The sequence below is a fragment of the Pinus tabuliformis genome, chromosome 2_2, assembly GCF_031772625.1.
Source record: "Pinus tabuliformis cultivar Carrire ecotype Pingquan chromosome 2_2, CPIR1, whole genome shotgun sequence".
Taxonomy (NCBI): Eukaryota; Viridiplantae; Streptophyta; class Pinopsida; order Pinales; family Pinaceae; genus Pinus; species Pinus tabuliformis.
Window position 1 is genome coordinate 32,480,883 of NC_142300.1, and position 16,369 is coordinate 32,497,251.

Consider the following 16,369-nt stretch of genomic DNA (forward strand, 5'->3'; position numbering starts at 1 on the left):
ATTACATCCACAGTTCTAAAGTCACCATAGCTCATTTCTTGCAGGTAAGTGGGTTTCATTTGGAGGATTCAACATCCATACATGGTTACAGAGGAGTTTGTAGAACCATTGTTAAAGTGAGATATGTAAATCCACGGATATGGGTGACCCTGTAGTTTGTTTGAAAACTTCCAGTTTCTAGGGTATTTCTTCTAAGAATTGTTTCTTTTGCATGAGCTAATCCAAGTTCAGTGTGTTGTGGAGGATAATGGCGGGCACAAAGAGATCACATGGCGACATGCAAACATGAATAACGACATTGGTGTACCCTGCAACTCTCTGAACACATTTTTAGCAGATGGGAGAGATGGACCTTGCTCGGTTAAGGGGAGTTAAGTGGACTAACAGTCAGGGAAGTGTTTGAGCGGGATTCCATCTGAATATTTAGGATATGAAGATGTCGAACACCCTCCATGACACACAAGTGGTTTTGGAGATTCTCAGGGGTTTTAACTGGTGTTGGTAGAGAGTGGGGTTATGGGATCCATTTTGATACATACAAAATCATTATGAATTTTGCTAAGACTATGAACAATTAATGAATGATCTGATAGATCATGTTGAATGTATGGAGTCTGGGGATGAAATTTTGATATTTAGAGTTGCAGGTAGCCGTTTCAAGTGTTATTTATGTTGGCATAGTTTTCTGAGTTGTGACTTACAAGTTACATGTTCATAATCTGATCAAAAGCAAGTGTTTTGGGATGGTTCTCATAATGCATATCCAAGTTCATCAATAGCTAGTGGGATTTGGGTGGACAATTTGAAACTCCTTCTCATAGGATGGGTCTAGAGTGTATGTTTCAGAAAGGGGGCATTTCATATCTTGCACTATGAACATAGGACATTTCTCTTCGATGGTTTGGTCACCTGGCCAAAGCCAACGAGGTTGTGGGTGGCCATTGTTATTCCTACACAGGGAATAGATTCTGGTTGGTAAGGGGTTCATATTTTTGAATTGGAATTAATTTTCCTGATAGGATGTGTGATTAGCTCCACCGCCAAGGCGTTACTTCATGGGTGTACTTGGTCTGCATCCACCAGGGGAAGGTTCTCTAGTTTTCAAGGGAGGGTGGTGGCTGTTGCAGAGTATTGCTTAGAGAGGTGGATGAATCCTTGGATTTGAATTTAGTGGGTGGACGATTTCTCATAGGGGTTTCATTGGGATCCAAACTCGGACACAAGGCAGATGGATAGGGGGTTGGGTACACTGTAAGGGCCAATATGTGGGGCTTGAGGCAATGATAGACAAGTGGAGGGGGGCTCTGCCCCAATTTCTTTTCTTTTCCTTTATTTATTTATTTTTGAAATGGTTGCATAGCATTGGTCAGAGGGTAACCAAACATTATGGACTTTCGTTGGGCCCCACTCTACATAAATTGAATAAAATAATGTCCTTTAAATTCACAGGTTGTGCGGGGTCATTAGCGATGAATGCCCCTATTTTTCTTTTTTTCACCTGGAAGGGCTAAATTTCGTTGGCTAAAGGCTAACCAACCAATTTGGATGCTCGTTTGGGCCCTAAATTACATACAATTTTGCTTTCATAAACGTTTGGGTGTGGGAAAGGTTTCCAACTTCCAAATTATGATAAAATAGCTGAAAAAGATGTGGTTTTATCTAGTGAGTACAAGAACTGGAGAATTTCCTGATGCATATAGAAAATGGTAATAACATAGGCTAGAGACTCACATTTACCAAACAATGCTCAAGTCAAGAAAAATCAGAATAACAGTTGGAAATGGAAAGAGTCTGAAAACCCAAATAAGGAAGCAAATAAAGTTGATTCAGATATGATTGATGAAGTTTTATTTGCTGAAGAATTATATATGGTAGATGAAACTTTACCTATATGTAACGTCTCTCAGAACTTTGAAAGTTGGCTATTAGACTCTGGTGCTTCTCATCACACGAGTCCACATAGGAATTGGTTTACTTCATATGAAGTTGTAAATGGTAGTTCTGTGTTTATGGGTAATAATGTATCATATCAAACTGTTGGGATGGGAAATGTCAAGATTAAAATGTATGATTTAACAAGAAGGAAAGGTAAAGAAAATTTGAATGGAAACTAAAATTCATACACATGTAAACACAAGTCCTTTTACGTCGTAAAAACCTTGCCAGGGTATCAAGGAAACATCCATGGGGTAAGGGATTGGATAATTTATTAATCAAGAATGATTCTTCATGATACATTCTCTCGAGCATTCACCAGTTTCATATGAGCCTATCCTTCATTACATAACTATTATTCATTATGAATCTCGTTACTAACTTACAAAACTAACTGGCATTAATTAACAAATATTTGACTCATAATTACATAATTACATAATTTGTTGTCACATTTCAACAAACTCCACCTTGACAACAATTTTCCTAATCCCTTGCCCATGCCCATTCATCATCTCTTCTGCAAGCCAAGAGAAGCCAAACACCATCGCAACTTCTCTACTATAACTGGATTCATGAATATGTCCGCACAATTTTCCCATGTATGGACCTTCTTGAGAGCTGCTTTTCCACCATCGATCACATGTCTTAGAAAATGATACCTTACATCAATGTGCTTGGTCTTGCTGTGATAATTTGGAATTGTAGCCAAGTGAATAGCACTCTGACTATCACAGAATGCATTCACTCTCTCTTGCGTCCTTCCAATCTCATCAAGTAGACCCTTTAACTAGATTGCTTCTTTACTGGCATCTCAAGCAGCTATATATTCCGCTTCGGGAGTGGACAAGGCAACTTTTTCTTGAAGGTTTGAAATCCAACTAATTTCTCCACCTGCAAGAGTAAAGGCATAACCTGTAGTAGATCTCCTTTTTTCAAATCACCTTCATAATCAACAGCCACATATCTGCAGACTGATCCTTCACTACCATTAAAGATGATGCAATGGTCACTTGTGCCTCTTAAATACTGAAGCACCTATTTCACTGCTCGCCAATGTTCTTCACCTGGATTTGCCATGAACCTGCTTACAACTCCAACTGCATGTGAAATGCCAGGTCTTGTAAATACCGTCACATACATTAAGTTTCCTGCAACATCAACATATGGTACATGAGACATATACTGCTTTTATTCACCAGTTCTAGGACTCAAAACCGAAGAAATATTAAAATGGGAAGCTAATGGAACATTAAAAGGTTTCACACTATTCATACCAAAATTTTCAATTATTCTTTCCATGTACTTTTGTTGTGATAGCCAAATCTTACCATTTTTCTTGTCTTTGTGTATCTCTATGCCCAAGATATATTTTTCTGCTCCAAGATCCTTCATATAAAATGTCCTAGAGAGCTAAGTCTTTAACCTGTTGACCTCTTCCATGATTTTGCTTGCAATAAGCATATCGTCAACATACAAAACTAATTTAATGAATATGTCACTGAAACTCTTGAAGTATACACAATGACCATACTCACTTCTAATAAAGTTATGGCTCACCATGAAGGAGTCAAACTTCTTGTACCATTGCCTGGGAGACTGCCTCAGGCCATACAATGATTTCTTGAGCTTGCAAACTAATCTTTTGCTACAATCTTGTACAAAACCTTCTGGATGTTCCATATATATCTCTTCATCCAAATCACCATGTAGAAAAGTTGTTTTAACATCTAACTATTCTAACTCAAGGTTAAGTAATGTAGTTAGTGCCAACATAGTATGAAGAGAAACAAGTTTTACAATTGGTGAAAAAATCTCATGAAAGTCAATACCTTCAACCTAAGAATACCCTTTTTCTACCAGCCTCGCCTTATACCTTTCGATACTTCCATCAAATTTTCGTTTCAATTTGAAGACCCATTTGCATCCAAAAACACTTCTCCCTTCAGGAAGTTCTACAAGATCCCAGGTATTGTTCTTGGCTAAGGAATCCATTTCTTCTTCCGTAACCGTTTTCCATTTTTTGCTATCCATATCATCCACTGCTTCTTGATTACAAGAAGGTTCCACATATTCAATAATCAAAGCAAAAGATGAAGCGGAATCTTCATACCTTTTGGGAGTTTTCCTTTCCGTTGTAGACCTTCTTAGAGTGATTGGTTGCTAAACTGGTTCTGAAACTTCAACAATTTCCTTTGCATCTTCTTCACGTTTTCCTCTAGGTTAGCATTGTTGATCATGCTTCTTTCTCTTTCCATAATATTCTGATTCATACTTTCAACAACACCATTTTGCTGAGGAGTATAAACAAGAATTTATGTATAACAATTCCTTTATCCTTATAGTATTGTTCAAATTCTAGAGAAGTAAATTCACCACCAGTGTCAGTTTTCAAACATTTAATTGATTTTCCTGTTCTTTTTTCTACCATTGCTTTAAATTGTTTAAAGAAATTGAATACATCATCTTTCTTTTTCAACATAAGGACCCAAACTTTCCAGGAGAAATCATCAATAAACGTTAAGAAATGTAAAGCACCTCCATACGATACAACAGGAGATGGTCCCCATAGATCAGAATGAATATAGTCCAAAATTTCTTTACTATTATGACTTCCAATTTTAAACCTCTGTTTACACTGTTTTCCATATACACAATGTTTATAGAAATCTAACTTCAAGGATTTCAAATCAGGAAGTAATTTACGGTTTATTAGTACTTGAAGACCTTTCTCACTCATGTGACCCAATCGTTGATGCCATAGGCGAGTACCTTATTCTTTCTCTGACACAATTGCTACTTCACTGACCTGAGTACTTCCATTGAGTCTGTAAAGATTTCTGACCTTTTCTGCCTTCATAAAAACTAGGGTGCCTTTTGAGACTTTTAGCAGTCCATTCTAACCTGTAAAATTATAACCATCTGAATCCAACACTCCCAAAGAAATCAATTTTTTTTTCAATTCAGGTACATGTCTAACATTAGTTAATGTTCTAACTATGTTCTCATACATTTTAATTCTGATATTTCCCATCCCAATAGTTTGACATGATACATTATTACCCATAAACACAGAACTACCATTTACAGCTTCATATGAAGTAAACCAATTTCTGTGTGGACTCATGTGATGAGAAGCACCAGAGTCTAACAACCAACTTTCAAAATTCTGAGAGACATTACATACAGGTAAAGTTTCATCTACCATACATAATTCTTCAACAGATAAAACTTCATCAATCATACCTGAATCAACTTGATTTTCTTCCTTCTTTGGGTTTTCAGACTCTTTCTATTTCCAACAATCTTTCTTGAGGTGTCCAATTTTATTGCAGTACCAACATTTTGCCTTACACTTCTTGCCCTTTGATTTTGATCTGGAAGAACCCCTTGTTTTCTCCCCTCTTTCTTTTAACCATCCTCTGGCTACCATGGCTTCTGATGCAGAGGTTTCAACATTGGACTTCTTCCTTACTTCTTCAGCTAACAAAGCTCCCACAACTGAATCAAATTCCAAGGACTCAGTTGTGCTCAAACTGATAGAGGTAACGAAGTGGTCCCATGACTCAGGCAGGGAACACAACAAGGTGATAGCTTTGTCTTCTTCCTAAAATTTAACTTCCATATTCGAAAATTGGAAAATAAGTGTATTAAAAAAATTTAGATGTTCTGCAATTTTTGTACCCTCCTTCATTTGAAGACTGTACAATTTTCTTTTTAAATAAATTTTGTTGGTTAATGATTTGGTCCCCATAATCCTGCTACTGAATTTTCTTCAACTATATTGAAGAGAACTTCAGCCGTCAGACATAACCTGATGGTACTGAGAGCTTGGCATCCAAGTCCTCCTAGTTCGAATCTATCATGCTAACAGGTTTCTTCTTCACCCCATTCAATGCTTTGTGCAACCCTTGTTGCACAGGAAAATCCATAACTTTTAGTTTCCATAGAGCAAATTTATTCTTGCCGATCAATTTCTCCACGTCGAACTTTGCATTCATGATTTTAGCCATTTCTTTCCTACAAATCCTTCCTCCTAGGGTTTTCGTCTTTCAACTAGGGTTTCTTAAAATAAAAATTGATTTCCCTTCTTCCAACTAGGATTTTCAATATTTTCTGGTTTCTTGGGTAGAATTCTGAACAAAAAAACTTTACTCCAATTTCTGTTTAAAAACAAGATTCAAGAATTCTGTTCCTTTCCCAAAAATAAATGTTCCTTTTTTTTTTTAATTTACTGAAACCCTACAACATTTTTTTGAAAATTCCTCTTTTTTCTTCAATTCAATGAAACCCTATTGCATATTTATTCAACAAATTTTGTTGTAACAAAAAAGATTATCCGGCCTCCACGGTGCAAAACAGTGTTGTAATTTCAACTGGTTCTCCACAACAATTTGCAAAAACTTTTTGTCCGAACTTCATTTCTCGATGAAAACAACCTCATCTTCCTGTTTTCTTCAACTGACGGGAAAAAAAATGTGGCTAGGCCTTTCTCAGGAAGTAAATGGTAAAATGATGCCACAGACAATCGGGGTTATCTGCACAATTTTAGTTTTCTCCATCTACCGACGGTTCATTCAATCGGTCATCTCCACAAACTCTTGGTGGTTGGTTCAACAAACGAGCGACTGATTTTGGTTGCTCATCATTGCAGACAATGACTCAACAAAGAACTCTTGGTGGCTCTAGACAGGCTCTGCAAATCACACACAATGACTTCCCTTTCTCCAGTGGTGACGTCAGACCTCTCTCTCCAGTAGCGACTTCAACACACTTCGTTTAACCTCTCTCCGACAGAAACAGGCTCGACCACTGTGGTATAAGTTTGAAAACTTTGTCTCTCAGGCTCTTCTTAACTTCTACTGTTCTTAACCTTTGAGCTCTGATACCAATTGAAGTTCTCTAGAATTTATTTAAAAAGAAGGAAAGGTAAAGAAAAACTGAATGGAAACCGAAATTCATACACAAGTAAACACAAGTTCTTTTACGTGGTAAAAACCTTGATAGGGTATCAAGGAAACATCCACTGGGCAAGGGATTGGATATTTTATTAATCAAGAATGATTCTCCATGACACATTCTCTCGGGCATTCATTGGTTTCAAATGAGCCTCTCCTCTGTTACATAACTGCTATTTGTTATGAATCTTGTTACTAACTTACAAAACTAACTGGTAGTAATTAACAAATATTTTACTCATAAATACATAATTACATAATTTGTTGTCACATTTAAAAAATAACCATCCAAATTTGACTTTCATTTGGGCCCCATACCAAATAAATTAAATAATCTAGCTCTGATGCAAAATCTACCCTAAAATCGCAGGTCGTGTGGAGTCCCTGACGACTACTAATTTCGGCCATTTGGCGGGTATTTGTGCCTGTGGGGATATTTGAATTTCGTACAACTCAGCAGTTGACATGGATGGTCAATAAGAATTTTTTGACAACATCCTCAATGCCGATGAACTGGTGGACATAACCATCGCGACAAATATTGAAGCGACAAAAAGAGATAGAAGTCATTCTTCCCTCCCAGCCGATAAGGATCCATAGTTTCCAAGGTACATGGATTCTTTTGGGGCCTTTGATGATTGATTTGAGCCTGAAGATTGTTTTGGACGCGGAAAGGTTAATAAAAAGAGGAAAAAGCCAATGCAAGCTTGGGAGGTTATTCAAAGCCTTACTCTGGGTGTCGACGTCTATTGAGAGAATTTCGCTAGGCTGCAAAAAAAGGTTTTGGTGGAACAATGGGCATATGCATCATACACAAGGGTACATATGAAAAAATGGATAAAAAAACAATGGAGTTCCATGCTTGGATACAGACCTAAAGTGAGTGTGTTGGTGAATGGTTGGTTTGGCCTTCATTTCTTAAAGGAAGAGGATGCTAACATGATTTTGGATCTCCCCTAGGTGAGGGGTCAGGGATATTTAATTCTGCAGTGATGGAATATTGGTTTTGATCCAGTTCTAGAATCCCCAAAAAGGCATATTATATGGGGAAAATTCCCTGGTCTTCCACTTGAAATCTGATCAAGAAATCCATCCCAGAAATCGCTAGTAGGATTGGGAAAGTATACTATGTGGATTAAGGTAGAGCCGACCTCCTTGACAAAAGAGCAACGTGGTTCCTAGTGGAGGTGGACCTGTCTACTAGGCTTCCTAAGGCCATATATATAATTTGAGCTTCATTTTCCATTAGACAATAAGTGGATTTATGGGAAATCCCCTTCAAGTGCAATGGATGTAAAAGAATCGACCACCTCATTGCAAATTTTCCTAATTGCTTTTAGGATTCCGATTCACAACAGGATTGGAGGTTCATCAAAGAAAATAGAATCCTTGTCACTGAAGAAGAGATTATCCACTGTATGAAAGAGATGGCCAAGCACAGTATTCTGGGGCCGGATGGTTGGCTCGTGGAACTTTCTATCTCCTTCTTTGACCTCATGGGCCCAAATCTTATCCAAATGGTGGAAGCAGCTCAAGTTTCTGGTCGAATTTTAGGTGTTGTAAATGCTACTTTTCTGACCCTTGTCCCTAAAAAGTCATAGTCCTTAAGCTTCATTGATTTTAGGCCTACATCTATTTGTAATTATGTTTATAAAATCATATCTAAATTGATAGCTAACAAAATAAAAAAGATCCTTTCCCTACATGTTTGCCCAAAGTAATTTGGCTTTCTTTCTGATAGGAAAATTCAAGATGTTGTGGCAATAGCCCAAGAAACTATCCACTCTCTTAAAATTTGAAAATAAAAGAACTATATCATGAAAGTTGATCTATTGAAGGCCTATTACCATGTGGATTGGGACTTCCTTTGATTTATCCTTCACAGGATTGGTTTCCCTCATAGGTATTTAAGGTGAATTATGGCTTGTGTAACATTTGCCTTGGTGGCAGTCTTAATCAATGGACACCCTACCGAATTTTTCAAAATCTCTAGGGGTTTGAGGTAGGGGTGTGCACTCTCTCCCCTCCTATTTATTCTTGGCATGGATTCGCTCAACATAAATATTAGAGAAGAAAAAATTACAGGGGCTATTTCTGGTTGTAGGGTATCGGTGAATTATTCATCCACACACCTCCTTTTCGATTACGATGTACTCTGTTTTGGGGCAATGGTGATTTCTAAATGAGAATCATTCTATCAAATTTTCTCTTCATTTGGGAGGGCCTCAAGCCTAATTATTAACCAACTCAAATAAGAGATTATATCAGATGAGAAGAATTTTGCCCACATTACACAAATAGTTTCCCTCTTTGGCATCAAAACAACAACTATGTCCTCTGGTTTTAAGTATCTAGGTTGTTTTCTCAAGCCAATTAGCTACCGAATAGTGGATTGGACTAGCTGATCCTTAAAGTCAAAAGTAATAAATTCATGTGGGACCACAAATGGCTTTCTATTGGCAGCAGAGTCATTATGATCAAAGTTGTGCTTCAGGGGATATCTATATATTGGATGCATTTGTTTCTCATCCCCCCTTTAGTCATTAAGAAAATTGATGCAATTATTGCATGCTTTCTCTGGTATGGTGCTATAAACGATAGAAATATACACCTTAGCAGACCAGAGGCTCTATCTGGGCCCTATGAGATGGGGGATTGGGGCATGAGAGACACCAAGCGCTTCAACTTATAACTTCTCTCTAGAAACCTATGGAGGGATTTTAACTCTCACGGAATTTGGTAGGAGGTTGTACAAGGGAAATATCTCAGACTCTGTAGTTTAGAAGAATGGGTTAAAGTAGGGGCTCCACAAACCAAAAGACACTCATACATTTGGAGGAGCATGATATTGTCGAAAGATTGGCTATATGGAAACCTGCGATTGCAAGTTGGAGATGGAAGAAAAATCTAGATCAGATTGGATCCCATTAAGGGATTTTCTGGGAACCACTGCCTTTCTCCACAAATCATTCAATATCTGCACCAAAGGGGTATATGTTTCCTAGCATATTTACAAATCACCAAGTTTCAGGGAACTCATGAACATATATGGCCCGACTCATGGGACTTGGGTTTATCGGCTAGTTTGGAACTAGAATGAGAAACAAATAGATATAATTTAGTTTCTGCATGTATCTCACTCACCAACAAGGATGACTCTCTTACTTGGGGTGGCAAGGATGTAAACGAAAAGATAATAGTCAAAGAATTTTACCTATACATCTCTAGTTATCCTATGAGATCTCCCTTTGAGGATTGAACTATTTCTATGTGGAAGTGGGAGGCCCTTCTAAAGCTAAAATACTTCTCTTAGTTGAGTATGTTCAATTGAATTCTCACATAGGATAATTTGATGAAAAGAGGTTATCTTGGTCCTTGTAGATGTCAATTATGTAGAAATGTTGCTAAAGATTGCCTCCACTTATTTATTGGATGCTCTTTTGTGAAAGAATTTTGGAGGCGCATTTCTATGTTATTGGGGATAATAGTGGATTCTATTTGAAAGTCTATTTACACATGCCTCTATTATTGGTCTAGTAGACACAGAGCCTTCAGGACAGTCCCGCTATATGTGATTTGGGGCATTTGGATCTCTCGAAATGTTGTTATTTTTTAGGACAAAGTCCCTCTCATTGCTGCCACATGTCTTAAGATTATTGGGAATTTTTTGAAGAATGTTCCATGAATGCCTCGACTCTCCAGGCGAGTTGTCTCCTACTAAGATATGGGTGATTCTTTCCTAATGGGTTTTTTTGATTGGGTAGAGAAAGATGGAAACTGTGGGTTTGGGGCACTCATCAAGCTCAGTCTTGAAATGGAATATCGTTTTTACTAGCACGGGGGGGAGGGTACAAACTTCAAGGCTGAAATTGTGGCTCTTTTGGGGCTCCTGAAATGTGTGAAATGGTTGGAGATTGGATCTATTAAGATTGTTGGGGATTCGAAATTTATCATTGAGTGGGTATTGGGACAAAATTCCTTCCAAATCCCCTCCCTACACCATTGGATGGCACAGATCGTGAATATCGTTCCTTATTTCGATGACATCTCCTTTGTTCATGTATATAGGGAACAAAATGGGATGGTTGATGCCCTGTCTAAACATGGACTGCTCCTCTGTTTTGGCAAGATGGAATTTGAACTGCTGATGGATGGATCTATATGTGCTGGAGGATCCTTTGAATTTTGATCTGGGGTATATTTTGGCCTTCTTGTACCTGTATGCCTGTAGATGTTGGGAGTTTTTCTTTTTTTTGGTGGTGCTTAAATCTGGAAATTTTGACTGCAGGGTATTGAGAATTTTACTAGATGTTTATTGTAAGGTGCATGCTTATGTACATGACCGACATTTTCCATCTGATGTATCAAACATTTTTATTAATGCCACATTATATATATATATATATATATATATATATATATATATACTAGGTAGCCATTTGACACAACCACTCTTGATAACCCCAATTGACTAATATCATGGTTATTGATATGCATCATCATTATTTAAATTTCTTTCAATGTGTAATATATATTATTATTATTATCCAATTTTAACTAATTCTACCAAGGCATACATACCTTACCCCCTCTGGTTTTGAACCTGTGACCTCTTAGGAGGAAACACATGCTCTTAACCATTAGACCCACTCAAGTTGTATATATTCAACACTCGTTTACTCACATGGATGAAGTAACCATCATTAGATGGATCAAAAAATCCAATACACAATTCTCTTCAAAAATTTCTAACTATATATATGACAAATTAAATTTACTTATTATTTTTAAATTAACTTAAAATTAACATTGTATATTACTGAGCATTAGTGTTTTCAAAACTATAGTAAAATATTAAATCAATTAAAAAATAAATAAAAAGTAAAATATAATAATAATAATAATAAATATATTAATTCAATTTATTGTATCATAATTCTTTTTAATTATTATTAAAATTCAAATTAATTTTTTAACAAAAAATTCCTAATATATTACATTAAAATAATGATGATTCATAATATATTTTAAACTTGATGTTTAAGTTTAATTAATAAAAATATAATTAAAAATATACTAATATTTCCATATTTGAAAATCTCCCCAGTGAATTCAACTTCGTACGTGACAGATTATCAAAGGAAGGACTTACAATGCTTCCAGGTAATATCTACTTCTCCGTTCATCAATGGGGAAAGCGAATTAGCTCTGATCGTTCCCATGGAGCTAATGGTTTGTCCAATTCCTTTTTCCTTTCATGAACTTTTAATCTCGCTCCAGATTCTAGGAAAACTAAGATATTTTAGTTTACAGGGAGCTTTCATGCTCGTTCAAAGTGGGATTAATTGATATTTGGAAAATTGTTAACTCTTAGTATGGCCCACATTTCCATAGGGTCATTTTTATGGAAATGTTTGTAAATCTTGTTAAAGATTAATAAAATATATGTTGATTTTTTTACTTGATTAATAAAATAATTATAATTTATATTTTTAATTATAATTTTTAAAAATGTATCTTTAAATTTAATAAGAAACATACACAAAAAATTTAATATTCACAATGTTTTTTAAGTGTCTTTTGTATATAAAATCAATGCTATGCACGTTACCATTATTATTATTATTATTATTTTTTATAAAAATTATTAAACATATTAAATAAAAAAACTAATAATTAAAAATAAAAATATTTAATAGTTATGTAAAATTTATATATAATATAAATAGTATTATGAAGAAAAACCATAAATTTATTTGAAAAATAAATCTATTTTAATTTTGATAGAGTTTGTATGAGATTTGATCTTTCTATGGGGTTTAGATAGATTCATACTGCATATTATTATTAGATTCAATGATTTACTACATCATCTTCCTCATATTGAATTATAAAATTTCTATCAAAATAATAATAACAATAATAATAATTCCTCCTCTTTATGAAAATTCAAAACACTAAATTTATATTTATATTTAAAATACATAAAATTTGAGAATAACTATATATTTATTTTTAAATTTTAAATTTTTCATAAATTTCATCTATTAATAAAAATATCGATTTAAATCTAAATTTAATATAAAATTTAAAAATAATTATATATTTAATTTAAAAATTTTAATTGACCATAATTTTAATTTATTAATAAAAATATTGATTTAAATTGAGATTTATATTTATTATATATAACATCTTAAAATAGTTGTATAGTTACTTTTAAAATTGTGATTCTCGGTGAACTTGATCAATCATTTCATTCAAATTCGCCAAGTGGTAGACGAAATTTTTTCATATGTTTAATCGGATGGATGTTTATCCAAATTCCGTTTTCTAACATTTATGTTAGGTTTGCTAAGAGAATCAAACAATTAGTAATGCATTTTTTTAAACCAAAAGAATTGTGTAAAATGCATATTGATGAATTACATAAGTTGATAATTCTGGTAGTGTTGGGTAGTTGCAATTGTTATTTCTGATTTAAAATTTCAAGACTACCTAAATTATTTATTAGTCCCTGCCATCTGGCAATGGCCAAGGACTATAGGAATCGGAAGAATGGTATTTAACATTAATTCACCTGCTTAACATTACAAATAACAAGCGAACTATTACAAATAACCAAACTTTTATTGAAAAATTAATGTGACAGTCTTATTTGGCCTCTTCCCGAGGCAGGATGAGGCAGGATGGGCTAAAACATAGGTTATGTAGGTTATATTCTTTTTTCGATTGGGCAGAGTAAATTAATGCTAGCATTAGTTTAGCATTAGTTTAAAACATTAAATGTTATACTGAAACTGAACTGAATTGAATTAATTCTAAGCTCATAAGCTTCACGGCAAGGTGGCATGTCCATTTGCAAAGAAGCAATTCTAAGCTCATAAGCTTCACGGCAAGGTGGCATATCCATTTGTGAAGAAGCAAGGTGGCATGTCCATTTGCGAAGAAGCTCTAGTGCGCCTGCTCGCCTGCCAGGTACCATCGCTTCAATCTAGGTGCCATTCCATAAACTGGAAGAGTTGTCCCTTTCGCCAGATTGCATAGGAGAGTTTGGTCCATAAGCCCAAGTCTTTGAGTCTTCGGAGTCCCTGAGTCTTAGTTTTCTGCGTAATAATGGAGTCCAGTGCCTTGCTAATACTCTGATGAAGCGCTCCACCGTTTGGCTGTAGTCTTGTGCGCTGTTGGAGCAATTGAGGCCATCAACGCGTCTAGTTACCTGCATTATGAAAGTATACATGTCGAAAGTTAAACAGGTAAACCACCTATCGCTTAACTGATTGATATAGAGAAAGATGAAAGCATTTTGAAACAACAAATTGCTGCCCTGCGTTTTTGCGTATTTGCCCTTCCTCTTACTAGAGAGTTTTTGCATAACAGTCGAAACAAACTGTTAAACACTTTGTGATAATGTTCTGTTGCCACAACTAAAATTCATGGTTTTTCAAGGCAGTTAATGCTTATCACTTTCACCATGCAGTTTAGATTATATTAAGCAGATATAATAACTAGTTAGTATTTGATATGACATAGTTATTTCTAGAGCTCAATATTCCTGTGCAAGCTCAAATCATATTCGATTAATTTGACAAACTTCCTTGGATAATCAAATAGGACATATCAGAAAATGAGACTTACCTTGATGTTATCCGCATTTATTTCAGCTTCAAACAGATATTTGATGGGCTCTCCAGATAAAACACATGCAATTACCTATAAAATAATTAGATATTAAAATATTTTATTTCTAAGAAGCGAAAACAAACATAATACACCACAAACTAATATTATCCCTGGAGCGAAGGATGGATGACTCATCTAAAATTATTCAGCACAGAGAAAATTCAAATACAAAATTTTCTGAACATAATCTACCTTTGGTTCATCTCCACTTAAGCCAAAGTATTCCGTAATTGGTTTCCCAACATCAGTATTGTCAGAATCAACCTGCACAAAAAGGATCTGGCAAAATACACATATAAACAGAAACAATTACAAACAGATTTTCATCCTGCTGGAATCTCAGATTAAACAACAATTCAACCCCAAAGGAAGTGCAGGTTTCAGATGATAATAGTGCCAAAGGAGTCCTCCATGTAATAATTGTAACGAGGAAACTCTAAGAACAAGTGTCAACATAATTACATGTGTTCAGCGAGTGAATTGTGCCTAACGATATCTTTCCCTTAAACGCTTTTGCAGCTTCTTGAAATGATGGAATGACCTTTTCATAATCCTTGGCAGTTACGAAGAGCAGGATCTACAAAAAGCAATCAAGTTAGGGCAACTTGCATACTACACTTATTCAGAGTTGTATTGTAAATATTTTTCCCTTCTTCAAGGATGTGACCTGTTTCCTGCAAACCCGATTCCTCATGAATAAAACTTCTACCCTTGACCTTGACTTTTACCAAATCTGACCTTGAGGCTTCTTCAATTTTATAGCGGTCCATTGGGAGCCGCTTTTTCCTTTCCAAACAGTCAACTAGAAAAGACTCCCTAAGTACTGGTACTTTGAAACTCCTGTTAACACTCATTTAATAGAAATAACGTCAAAGGTATGATCGCAACTTCCTATAATATGAGAAAGCTAATAACAATAAGCAATGCATCCACCTTCTACTAGAATAAAAATGTACATTGTGAGGTATCCCTTAAAAGAGGAAAAACAACTCACGATGCTTTTTCTATCTCGGAGCTATATGTATCAATTGTGTTTTCATTTATAATCAAGCAATCAGCATCTGGCAATTTCTCAACACAAACAAAAACCAGTGCATTGTTAAAATTCCTGCTCAATATATACTCAAAAATACTTTGTATCTTAAAGTTTAAAGTAATGGGCATGTGTACACATTTCAAAACCATGCTTGTCTTGCATTCATACCCCAAATATACTCACAAATATACTTCATAGCTACAAAAATATGCATGCATTTCAAAGCCAGGCTTGTTCTGCAATCTTAACAATAAGCATGCATTTTAAATCCAAGCTTATTCTGCAATCTCACCGCGTGTTAGTTGGTTCAAGAGTTTTCCACCAGCTGCCTGAAGTTTACTCTTCCATTCCACCTGCAGACAACCTTATTCTGCTCATGTAAAAACACATTTTGACCAAATCCTCTTTAGAGATCCGAGGGACGAAGAAAGTGATGAAACACAGAGCTCCAAATAAAGATGTCCTTGTCCCCTTCTTATACTAGTGATTCATTTCCTGCAAAACCTTCCACCAGCAGCCGATTCCTACTGCTTTTTGGGGCATCTATATAATATATGTATCTTCCCTCTATCCATCAATCCTCTTCTCTGCCCTTTTTTATACTATGCATGGCATGCCTCCTACTCGTATCTTAACTTGGCAACCTTCTCTTGCAAACAATCCCTTCGTCGCTAACACCGGTGAAACTATATCTGGTTGACTCAGTAGTGGAGGTAGATACATAGGCATAAGTCGCAGAGACAGAACTAATTGCAAT

General features: G+C 35.5%; 1 long non-coding RNA gene across 1 annotated transcript; it reads right to left on the reverse strand.

The window, feature by feature from the left end:
* Positions 1-15,209: 15,209 nt before the first annotated feature.
* On the reverse strand, positions 15,210-15,969 carry LOC149191374 (uncharacterized). The gene is made up of 3 exons (XR_016254818.1): positions 15,905-15,969; positions 15,571-15,637; positions 15,210-15,416 (listed from the first exon to the last, which is right to left on the reverse strand). It is a non-coding gene; the product is annotated as an uncharacterized LOC149191374 (long non-coding RNA).
* Between the last annotated feature and the right edge of the window lie 400 nt (positions 15,970-16,369).